Genomic DNA, 11,435 nt, shown 5'->3' with positions numbered 1-11,435 from the left:
TTTTAGCAGCAGTGAGGCATCCTGTCAGCCGGACTCTTCTTCCATATTTCAGTCCCCAAGAGAAGGCACAATGTCTATCCCATCTTTTCAGAAAGTGCAGCATCTTCAGGAAGATAATGCCCCTGAGGGAAAAGCAGGATATGGCAATAGCATTCACTCAGCAAGGCAGGGAAGCACTCCACAAGGGAGCTTTTAACTGAGCTCAGAGTGGGAAGAAAAAAAAAAAAAAATGCTTCTACAGCCTTTTATAGTGCTTGCGTTGAGTCTGTGCATCCCTTTATGGCTACCTCCTGTCCCCTCTCCCCATAAGCAGGGGTCAGTGCGCAATGGCAGCAGTGGGGCAAGGTTTAATCCTGGCCTCGCACATAGGCACTAGCTTGAAACTTACTGGGGGAAGGCCAGGCCTATAGCTGTCCCCTATGTAAACCCTGTGTGGCAGTGTTTTGACTTCTCTTACAACATAGCTTTTCTTTGTTTTCACCTTTGTCATCAGTCATACTGTGATGCCTGAAATAGTCTCATAACATGTCAAGAAGGTCAACTTGGGCTTGCACGGAAATACCTGAGTAGGAAGTGAATAGTCTGGTGGCCTCACTAAGATTACAGAAGTTATGCATGAACCTAGGAGTCCCAGAAGAGCAAGGTAGGTGCAAAAGAACAGGTATTTGTCTCCAAACAGACAGGTGTCAAGCATATAACTTAGGGAAAGTCAGTGCAGCTGATGTCTTACTTAACTTCTGCACTTCAGCTTTTACAAAGGAGGTAAAAGATGATCAAGTAAATTGATGATGTAATTGAACATTTGTGTTAAATCTCACCCCCCTAACCTGATTGGCTTGGTTTATACTCTTAAACGTTCAATTATTTTTAAAATTGAAAATAGAATTGACTTCAGGTATAATGACCATCTCTACCTGTGACTTGGTGCATCCATTTCAAAATTTTTGTGTTCATCATTTCTAGAAAAGCATTTTAGCTCAGGTTTGCTTGAACAATGTATTGAAAAGCTTTCTGCTAGGCAAGAACATGTATTATGGCCCATGTAAAATAAGTAGGTTACCTCAGTCCATATTATGTGAATAGGTATGTGCATATACAATGTATCACAGCTCATCAGTATTCACTATTTTAGTGGTAATTTTCATAAATATTCACCCTGATCCAGAGCTTATTGGAGTCACTGTGAACTTGACACTCACTCCAGTGGCTTGATCAAGTCCTGAATAGTAAAAGTGAATTATTTCCTTACCCTCTTGAAGAGAATGTTTCCAAAATAATGTGAAGAAAGATACTACTGCTTACCTTGTCTGCACAGTAGCTGTGCAAATAAGCAAAGGACTTAATGGTTAAAGACTCTCCCTCCAGCATGGCTCATAAGCCTAAAATTCTCTTTTCTTTTTCAATACAAAATAATCTTTTCCACTGTGTTTGAATGTATATTACTTTATTTAGGTAGATGAATTTAAACAATATTTGCCTGAACAGGAATAGTGCCAGTTTTTCATAAGAAAACAAATATTCCAAGACAAAGAGTAACCTTCATACCTGCATAAAATGATAATATTGACTAAGATTATACATGAGAAACAACAGCTTAAGTATTGGCAGAAAGCTCCTTGAATCAAGGTGTTGTTCTAGTGTTCAGAACTGTCTTATCAAATTACCACACTGAAGAGAAAAGTTAAGAATGTTGAATAATTAAAAATGTTCTTATTATAGCATCTCATGCATATTAGATACACAAATGATTTAACTGGGTCAACTCATTAAAAGGAAAAAAAAGCAACTGGTCAAGCATTATTATCAGTATATAAGATAATAGGAATTACCCTTATGAATCCTGCATGTCCACCTGCTTTAGATAGCTCTCTTACTGCATTCAGCAAAAACTGCCTCTGAAAGAAACTCTGAAGTGTGCAATTACAGAGTAAGTTATCCCCAGAAAAAATCTTCTCATTCTCTTAAATAATTTGAGGTTATCTTATCCCTTTAAAACTGGTTTGTCTTTCTAAGGCCCTTTTAAGAAGTTGATTATTATTATCACTCTGTTTATTTTTGTGATCATTTGTGATCATTTGTGATCATTTGTGATCATTTTTTTTGTGATCATTTTTGTGATCATTTTTATGATATTTTTGTGTTATTTTCATGGCAGAAAAATGAAAGGCCTTAAAGTCTATTTTGAGCTATTTTGAACGAGTATTGGTTTGGAGATGACTGTTAGGCTTAAGTGTTCTGACTGAATATATACCAGGATCTGAATTATATTATATGCTGACTAAAAGGGCAACAACACTTGGTGGCAAATACTGGTTTAAGTAAAATAGTATGTGGGAAGGACACATTATTCAGGAAAAACAATACCATGCAGGAGTTCAGTCCCAATAAATGCCAGGTAAAGACATTACACGAACACCATGAGGATATGTAGTCCACAGAAGCTACATATTTTACATAATTCTATTATGTTAAAGATATTGATACAGCTTTTCATATCTTACATTGTAAAACCAACCTAATGAAACTGTGAAGTCTTGTTATAAATGTGCAATAAACACCGAGTTATACATTTTAATGCCTATATATTTTTAGACACTCAATAATTTCTTAATTATGTTTCTAATAATGTTTCTGTCTATTCTGATTTCTCATAAACCAACAGTTCTGTAACCCTTGAATCTCAGATTGCCAGATTGCTAGATATCTACTAGAATGATGTTATTTCTCCTAGCCCTGATGAATGACAAGATGAATGACTGCAAACTCATCATTAGTCTTGGATTCATTATTATCCAAGTCACTTCTCTGAACATTTTCTATAAGCACAGACCATTTCAGGGCTGGATTATCTTTTCAAAATGACCATTTGAGACTGGTAAGGAAGCTGGGAATGCCAAAAGCCATGACCAGCTGAGAAGGACTACTGAGAATCATGTCATTTGGACAGCTAGCAAATGCTAAGCAAATGCAAATATTTCGTTACCCAGCAGGTTATTATAATAATCACACTACCTTATTTTTTAGGGAGCATGTACCTGTTTGCAAGCATATGAGTATATGTATAACAGTGTTGGAGGCAGTCACAGATGATGGGAAGCTCCTCTGTCAGGTGACATTAAGACACTCTTGCATCAAGCAGGATTAGTAGAAGCAGCTCCCCAATCTCCTTGTGTGTCTATGTGTTGATCTGCAGAGTTCAGAATCTGTTCTGATTGCTTTATCTTGAGAATAGTGGATGTTAATCTGTGCATATCGCAAAAATATTCTCTGGGCTGTATGTACCGCAAAAACATAGAAAAAGGCTATCCCTACCTCAAAGAGCTTAAGCTGTAAATATAAAAGGCAGATGAAAGTTGGGATGGGAAATGGAAGGACAGTGGTTGGCTAAGATCAGAGTAGGTTAGTGACAATGTCAGAGCAGAATTCAGATCTCTGAATCCCAACCAAGTAGGGTCTCCAGTAAGGCCTGGAGTTGTTCTGCCTAACAGCAAGCACCAAAAATAAGCTTTGTCAGATCAAATTTCCTCTGTAGCTGTTGGAGAGAAATGGGCCCATTCAGAGGGAGACTCAACCTGCCTGACATCTGCATGCTCTCGAGGCAGCCATCGCTCTCCATTGCGTAAAGAGGGGGCTAAGTACCAAGTCTGCACTTGGGCATGTCAGTGATGTACCTCCAGTATGTCACTAAAAACTGACCACCCCTTATACACACATACACAGTTGCATAGTTGGGATATAGGAATACACTTAAAATTAGCCAGGCAATAGTCTACCATATTCTTTACTCATTATTACTTATTATTTTTCATACCTAGTAGGAGATGAAGGCAGGTGAAAGTTTCCTTTCATTTGCCGGTGGGTAATACTCTCCAGAATACATGGTGAATTTGAGCCTGGTAGTTTCTTTCCTTCAGTCCTGCTGCTTAGAAACTCCATCAAATCACAAATACATTTCATGCATCCCTATGCATTGGCAACATAATGGCGTCTACTAAATTCTAATACAGTTGTGCACCCAGCATAAAAGAGAAAAACATTATCCATAATACCAGGAAATCCTGCCTCCCCTGTATTGATTTCGGTTCAGCAATACTTCAGAACACAAAGGCCTGCCCACCCACGGACACATCAGGTGCCAGGGTTATCAATTCTGCGCTGAAACAGGAGGGTGCCCTCAAAAACCAGCAAGTGGTTTTGTTGCCTTTCTATTTTGTCCCTTAGAAAAATGAAGTCTCTCTCACCCTTGAAGATTTATTGAGATCTTGAAGGAAGAATAGGTGTTTCATGTATGATTAGGTGGTAAAGATGGCATTTTCCAAAGAACATGGTTCATTCATTCATGTCAACAGCAAGCTAAGAGAAAATTACAGTGTTAAATTCTTCATGCTTTGGATATATACTGTGTGCTATAAAGTGTGTGCTAAAGTAAAGGGAATAAGTATTTTTTGCTTTTAATTTCGTTCACTGGATAGGGAAGCCAGACAGCAATGTCTTTCCCAAACACTAGGACATGTTTTGTGTACTCCACATATCTCTAATTTTTTAAAATAACTGAAATTCTTGTCAGTATCTCAGTTGTTTCCTTAGTTGTTTTATGGTACATAATGCAAATACTCATAGCACACAATTAATTACATCTCTGCTTAATGACTCCTTGTAATTCTTCTCTGTGAGTATTTTATGTACAGAGTTGTACTGGTACATATGGTAACACATAAAAAAGGACAATTATCAAATACATCCCTAGGGCCACACTGCAAATGTCTACTACTCCGTCTCTATGGTTTTAGGTTCCTGCTGTAGCATCTAAATACCAGAGAGCAGTGAGCAACTCCAACCCACTGTTACCTTGGGCTACCCAACCCTAAGTTCCTATGTGGTCAGTGGAATAGTTGCAAAACCTACTCTCCTTTGGCACTCCAACTGCCCTCTTAAACTGAAGAAATGTCCTAAACTGTCATGGGTGCTATAGAGATGCTCTCAGTATGGTTGCTTACTAGCAAGTGAATAGGAAATATTCATGGAATGCATTTTCATGGAAATATTTCTATTAGTCTTGGGTTAAAGAGCTCATTTTTTCCATCTGGTTTAGACAAGGTGCTGGGGGGGTTCAGAAATGGAGGACAAGGGGTATGGTATAAATTGTTTTTTATTGAGTTATAATATGCAGGACACAGGACAAAAATTCAAAATAAAATGACAGAGGCAGATCAAAAGGACAAAGGCTATGTCCACATTAGCAAGCAGCATGGTGCAAAAGGAGCAGATCTACAGAGCGAAACAGTTGCTACCAAGGCCCTGACAGCCGCACTGTGTATTATAGGGGGATGGTTATTTTGGACTAGCTCTAGTGTGGCCCTGTGGACAGAACGCCCATTGGCAGCAGAAGTGCATGAGGTGCATTCCTGCAGTGCACCTTTGCCTCTCACCCTAACCAAATCCAGTTTGCATTTTACAGGCCCATTCCACAATGCAAATCAAAGCAGAGTAAGTCACACCAAGCAAGAGATCAAAGGCACACGCCTGATATGAACCAAAATACACATGACCAAAAGAGTGTCTTTGATACCTTTTAGGCATGATCCAAACTCATATTAAAATCAATACAAAGACTTGATCACCTTCAGAAGCAGAGTCTCCATCGCCTTCTACACAGTATGGAGTGAAGGGGTGTGATTACTGGGCAAGAAAAGAGGAAGGGAACAAGAAAGGGAGAATAAGAGTGACTGCATGTGTTTGTTGTTTTTTTTTCAACCACTAGTGATGCCTTTTCAGCAACTAAGGACCTTTAAACTGCGTGATTTCAGGGCATGTGGCTGATTGAATGCAGATGTTGAAGACAGGGAATAATCAGTGGAATCAAAACTAACATCCCAGTCTTGGCTTCCCTCCACATGAGGAGGTACTGAATAGCTGCAGATCACAGTATTATTGGCACCTTAACTATGACTCAGCCACTCTTTCAACCGAAGGGTTCTGGAATATGTATTAAAAAGTAATACACTACACAGACAGCCAAAGAGCTGCAGAATTTGGGCCAGGATTCCTTGAAGACCCCCGATCTGTATGTATGCAGGGTCATGTTCCCACCCTCCCCACATTTTTATGGTTTTATTAAAAGACTAAACGTAGCTAGTATGTCAATTTTCCCATGTGTGGAAATATCCAAAATGGTTTGTGTTTCTTTTTGGCTCTTCTGTTGACTTGGTGTTGTCAAATTTCTTTTTTTCCTCCCATTTTATAAGATCCAAGCATCACACTTTGTGTGAATAAACATATTTGGAAATTTAATTGGAAAGAGCTGCATTTGGATTGTTCCTTTATTGAGATGAGTTTCCCAAACTCTGTGGAGTATGCAAAAATTAGCTCATACTGAAATGTGAGGCCAAAGAAACTAAATCCTAGAGGAGATGGACTAAAGACTGACTAAATTTCTAAGATGTCATAAACAGCAGAAAACTGAGCATGGAGAACAACAGAGAAGATTTTAAGGTGCACCTGCTTTGCGATCAGAATACAATGGCTGCATTAGGCTAATGTAGCACTACAAGATTTCCAGCTGAGATTTGAAAAACTGGAAATTCCAAACATGGAAAATGTTCAACTAAATCACTGGGTGAGGGGAGGAAGAGGAGCAGTCCAAACAATTTGTGTAGTCCCTACTCAACATTCTCCCCTCGTTCTTACTGACTCTTTGAAAAAATACTCAGCTAGCTAAGCACTGATTGCCAAAGGTATCTTGAGTGAGGCAAATGTCTGACCGGTTACAGCTTGATAAAACAGAAGTACATACTGAGTAGCCAATTTCTACATTATATTATGAGTTTAAATCATGCTGTGTTTACACAAAGCTCCCATTTAACTCCATAGTTTAATAGTGAAAGATACAGTTATTAAGGAGTTGTTTTGGTTATTATTATTTGAATTATTGCTATTAAAGTGGAAACTCTCCTCTCTTATCTCCCTGTTTTGTTTGGCATCTATAAAACCCTGTACGCATGGATTGGTCCATGTTATAGGTAAACGTGACAAATTGACAACCACTGGGGCCAGGTTGCATAAATTCCAATTTATAAAATAATTGAGCAAGTCACAAGTAAGCAAAACAGCGCTGGGCGGCCGGGGGGAGTCTCCTGCTCCACCAACGGCGCGCGCAACCCCCCCTCACAGTCTCCTTATATGCGATTCCAGTTCCGGGTATACGGGGCACCTCCTGTAACTTCTGCGGTTGCGCCGGCTGTTGCTAGGGGGTCTTCTTCAGCCCTCTGGTGGTCGTGGGGATGAAGGCTGGAGTCTTCCTCTGCATTGTGTGCCATATTAGGCTACCTAAACTAACATTGCCGCTTCGCTAGCTCAGCTCAATTTTCTCAGGCGGGGTACATGCCCCCCACTACAGGCTGTAGGATGTTCCCACAGATGTTCCCAAGGCTGTTTCTCGCTGATGTAACAAATTAGTACATACCACAATACAAGATGTTCCCAAGGCTGTTTCTCACTTTGATGCAACAAATTAGCACATATCACAGTCCATGACCATAAAATATGTAACAATCTCAGTGCTTCATGTTCCCTTCTGCCAATGATAATTCTTCTTAAACTCAGTATATTAAATGTTTCCTCAGCTTGTACTTGTCCCTTGAGGAAAGCTCATGTTCTGCTTTCCCCACTAATTGTTTATAAATCTCGCAACAGATGTCAGCAACTTATCTCCTTACCATTGGAACACATGCCTCATCTATTTGCTAGATCAGGGATTAGCTAGGGGAATGAGTAGTGGACATGAAGCTATGATGTGTGTCTCACTGTCTCAGAATACTCAAAGACAAGGCTGAAACAACGGAGAGGAAACAGGCACTCCGACACCATTAGGCTCCACAGTGAACAAGCCACCGAGGGGAGTGGGACACACTAGCCAGGGACCCTCTATCCAGCTTTGGAAAGAAGCTGATGCCAGGAGAAGGCTTCAAGCTGGTTTTATCAGCCTGTAGCGAGGCTCGCTTTGCGGGATGTGCGCAGCGCGAAGGCGGTAACACGAGGAAAAACGACAACTTTTTGCCCGCGGCCGTTAGCCAACCCCGCCATCGTCGCCCCACCCCTAACGGCCACCAACAACCCCGCCCCCGCCCCTTCCTCAGGCCCCGCCCCCTGTCCTCTGCCCCGCCCCTCCTGCCTCGCGTGGGCAGGACCCCCAGGCGCCACCCGACCCGGCGGCGGTGCCGTCGCCCCGCGCGCCGGCTGCCGGAAGCAGCTGCCTTCCGCCTGCCCCGCCTCTTTCCGGAAGCGGGTTCCGCCCGTGCGCCCCGGCGGCCTTGCCCCTGACCCGCTGCCCGCGCGCGTGACCGAGCGAGCATCACCGCTTCTAACCGCCTTCCCCGCGCGCGCGTTCCAGCCGCCCTTCGCTCGCGCGCGCTCCCTCGGCGGGGCGGGGCGGGAGGGAGGGGGCGGGGGCAGAGCCGGGCGGACGTTTCCTGCCTCTGCGGCTGCCACCGGCTTCGCCCGCTCCCCCTCCCCCCCCCCGCCCATCGTTACCTCCCTCCGGCGCGGGCCGCGCGCGCCGCCGGCTCTGTGCGCGGGGGTGGCGCCAGGGCTCGCCCCGCCCTGCCCTCCCCACTCGCTCCTCCGGCGGGCAGCGGAGCTTGCCCCGCTGCCGCCGCTGCCGCCGCAGGTGAGTCCGGGGCGGCGCGGGGAGCGGGGGGGTCGCCCGCCGCCTGGCTGGGGAGGGCGCTGGGGCCGGGAGCGCCCCGCACGCCCCCGCTTCCCGCAGGGGCGCGGAGGGAGCGGTTTAGGGTGGGGGAGGGGGCGGTCTGCGCCGGGCCCCCGCGGCGTGTGGGGAGAGGCGGGCGCGGCCTGGCGCCTCCCGCTCCCTGAAGGTTACGGCCGCCCAGGGCGCCGGGGCCGGGGCCGCCTCCTGTTGCCGCGGGAGCGGCGCGGCCCCGCCGTGCGCCCGGGCGTGGCGGGCGGCGGCGAGCAGCGGCGCTACCTGAGGAGCAGAGCGGCGGAGCCCCCTCGGCCCCGACAAAGGGCCGCGCCGGGGCGGGGGGGGGCGGGGAAGAGCCGCGCTGCTGCTGCTGCCCCCGGGCCGCGGCGCCCTGCGGGGCCGCTCCCGCCTTGGGAGCGTGTCGGCAGCCGGGCTGTGTGTGTGTTTGTGCGTGTGTATGTGCCTGAGGCTGAGCAAGAGCAGCCTTTCTGCAGCGTCCACTTGCTGCTGGCTTCCGTGCGCTGTAGCGGCGCCCGCTGAAGATGTGGCGTGACTAGCTACTGCTCGCGTTTGCCTGCCGCAAGGGGAGAGCTGCGAAGCGTGGCCCTGAAGTGCCCTAAGCAGGGGCACCTCTGAAGGCGTTTCGTTAGCCGAATCGTTGCGTGTTTACTTTCGGCTTTTTTAATGGAAGCTGATAGCTTCAGCCCCCCCCCCCCACTTGAGTCCCTTCAAAAATAAAGAGTTAAATGGGCCGTGCACATCCCAAAAGTTGCTTGGGGAGAGAGATTTTTCTGTATGATCTTATGTGTCTGCTTGAGTCCCTGGTGACCGCTTATTATTTTTGTTGAAATTAGTGCAAGTGCCTTGTTCATTTAAAAATAAAACAAAAAGGAGAAAAATTAAGTGTAGTGTCACTGAACTGTCCTGGTAGAAAGACTGTCGAAATGTTTATTTTCAGACTGAAAATGACTAACATTTTGTTTCAAGTTTTACAGTTACTCTCATTGAAAAGAGACTTTGCCTTCTGCAATACAAACCATTACACTTTCCCAAGCAGGAGGGATATGCACCTCTGCTGGCATCTTAATACTTAGATCATGGAGAGGTCTGCAAAGAAATCTAGCAGTGATTCTATGTTTTGTTCAATGAAAGTTAAGCTGAAAAGAGAGGGGAAAGGAGCTGCATAGACTGGGAGAAGATGCTTGCATTCTCTCAGTTATCAGTATAATTAATAGTGATCATAACTGGATTCTTAATTAAAAATCCTGTTTCTTCTTTTCAGCCTACTTGTTCATCTGATAGCAGGTGCCTCAACATTTAAATCCTGGAGAATTGTGAGCATTCTTAAAAGAATGAAGACAAATTACGTGATATGTAAATCCTTAATGCATATTAAACCCTTTAGTCTATGCTTGTGAGACAGTTTGTCAAACATATTTTCTGCAGTAACCTCCAAATTGTAGAAGTTACTTACCCTCACCTGTTTTCTTCTCTGGATGAATGAAAGTGAAGTACTGTTGCTCAAAGCAATCCATCCCTGTGCATGAGATGTCAGCTGTGGGGTTATATAAGCTGTAATACTAAAATAGTGAACATATTCCTTTACTATTACAAATTCCCTGATCTCAGTCTTCCCTTTGTCATCTTCTTCTGAATTTGAGGAAGGGGAAAGATTATCATTTTCGGGTGAATAAGTCAGTATTTTAAGAATTGCATGTACTTCGGCAATGTTCAAATACTGTCTTTTTAGTTCAAAAACTTTAAGGAGAGGAGTTTTAACCATCAAAGAGAAAGCTCAATGTCTGCTAGCTGTACGTGTATTGTAATCTGTCATCTGTGGACATAAACTCTTTATATAATTAATCCATAGAAGTAGTAGCCTGCATTTAAGGGGAAAAAAAAGTCTCTGCTTTGTATTCAGTTTTGCTTCCACAAGAACAGTTTTGTTTTTAACCTCAGTTAAGTCATACTGATGTATGGCAGTGTCCTATATCAAAGAATAATATAGGTACAGCATCTCATTACATAAAAAGTTGTTTAGGCAACTGCATTTCAGCTAATTGCCAACAGCATTATTTCTGCTGCAGCTTCACTGTTGAGGAAGAAATAATTATATGAGAAAAATCTTGTAATTTTGATTAATTAGTTTGTTTCGCCAACCTAGCAAGCACAATAGGATAGAGGAATAAGTCACTGATAACACGTCTGGAGCATTCTAGATGGGGAACTCCCCACCCCTCTTGAGAGCTTTTACAGCCAACTTCCAGTAGACTTCCAATGGCTCCAAGCTATTGAAATTACTTTGCATCTCAAGGTAGTTTGGTACGCTAGTGACAGCATTCTGGTGAATGTATTAATTCTTGTGAATGTCTTATAGCCTGCCCGCATCACACGCACAGTTATGGGGTGACTGTTGTAGGTCCCTTTCCTACCTTACCAAGAATTCCTGTGAAGAGCCAAGAAAATAGAACAGCTGGTATATCTAGCACAAATCCACTGAAGGGTCTGCAGAATGTCATATGCTTTCTGGAATTACTGAGTAGGAAGTTGGAAGGAAATATAGTACAAGCTAACTAATGTTGTCTTAGAACATCCAGATGAGAGAGAATTGATTGTCTTTGCGTAGGGGGTGGCTTAATCTTTATTACTAATGTTTTGTTTAGAGTTAGTTTTGTGTCTATCAAAATTGCTAACATCTTCAGGGCAATAGATTGGTAACAGTGAAGTATCCAAGCTG

General features: G+C 43.8%; 1 protein-coding gene across 2 annotated transcripts in view; it reads left to right on the top strand.

Annotated features, from left to right (window-relative positions):
- Nucleotides 1-8,567: 8,567 nt before the first annotated feature.
- The window catches only part of RALA (RAS like proto-oncogene A), a 32,833-nt gene continuing 29,965 nt past the window's right edge, over nt 8,568-11,435 (top strand). The window contains exons 1-2 of one of the 2 annotated variants that reach the window (XM_067291235.1): nt 8,592-8,665; nt 9,981-10,003. The gene's annotated coding sequence lies outside the window, so the exon portion shown is untranslated. Of the gene's footprint in view, nt 8,666-9,980; nt 10,004-11,435 lie in introns of both variants that reach the window. The other variant, XM_067291234.1, reaches the window with a different exon arrangement.

Source organism: Apteryx mantelli, chromosome 2 (assembly GCF_036417845.1).
Source record: "Apteryx mantelli isolate bAptMan1 chromosome 2, bAptMan1.hap1, whole genome shotgun sequence".
In the NCBI taxonomy this organism is placed as follows: Eukaryota; Metazoa; Chordata; class Aves; order Apterygiformes; family Apterygidae; genus Apteryx; species Apteryx mantelli.
The sequence above is the reverse complement of the archived record's forward strand: the minus strand, read 5'-3'. Positions and strand labels throughout refer to the sequence as shown.